Below are 639 nucleotides of genomic sequence, written 5' to 3'. Positions count from 1 at the left end.
AAAGCCTTGCTGGCACAGAGGGAGGTTGAGGGCTGGGTTTTTCGTTTCCAGGAGAAACGCAGGGCTGTGCCGCCTCCCCCCGCAGCTCCCATCTCCTCTCTCCACCTGCACTCTTCAGGGAGCCAAGGCTTTTGGCAAGCTTTCCACTCCGGCTTTTATTGGTTTCAACTAAACTGCCCCTTTCAGAGGGTTGGAAAGCTTCAATCATTAAAGGAAAAAATAAAACTGCATCATGCACCCTCACCCTGCTCCCTTCCCTTCCCACTCCCACCACCACTGAGGACACCAGCCCCACGCACGCACCCCCAGCACTATTTTCCAAGCCAAACACAGCCCGTCCCGGAGTGTTTGAGCCAGGGGGTTCAGGCCCCAGATAGCTCCAACGGTACCTGCTCAGCTCCGATCACCTCCCTGCTCGGAAGCAATTTGGAGAGGACAGCACAGGTAGCTATTAGCGAACACACATTTAACTGCTCCAGGTATCTTTTCTTTTTTTTTTTTTTTTGGCATTGTAATGGGGCGATTTGATCTTCAAAGGACCCGTGCAAACCTTTGAAGCTTCCCAAAGCAGCCAGTCTGCAGCGGGGAGGGGAGGAGGGGGAAATGTTAATAGTTTTAAAACCTGGGGAATCCTGAAGA

This window comes from Buceros rhinoceros, unplaced genomic scaffold (assembly GCF_000710305.1).
Source record: "Buceros rhinoceros silvestris isolate BGI_N320 unplaced genomic scaffold, ASM71030v1 scaffold3364, whole genome shotgun sequence".
Classification (NCBI taxonomy): Eukaryota; Metazoa; Chordata; class Aves; order Bucerotiformes; family Bucerotidae; genus Buceros; species Buceros rhinoceros.
Note: the sequence above shows the minus strand (reverse complement) of the source record.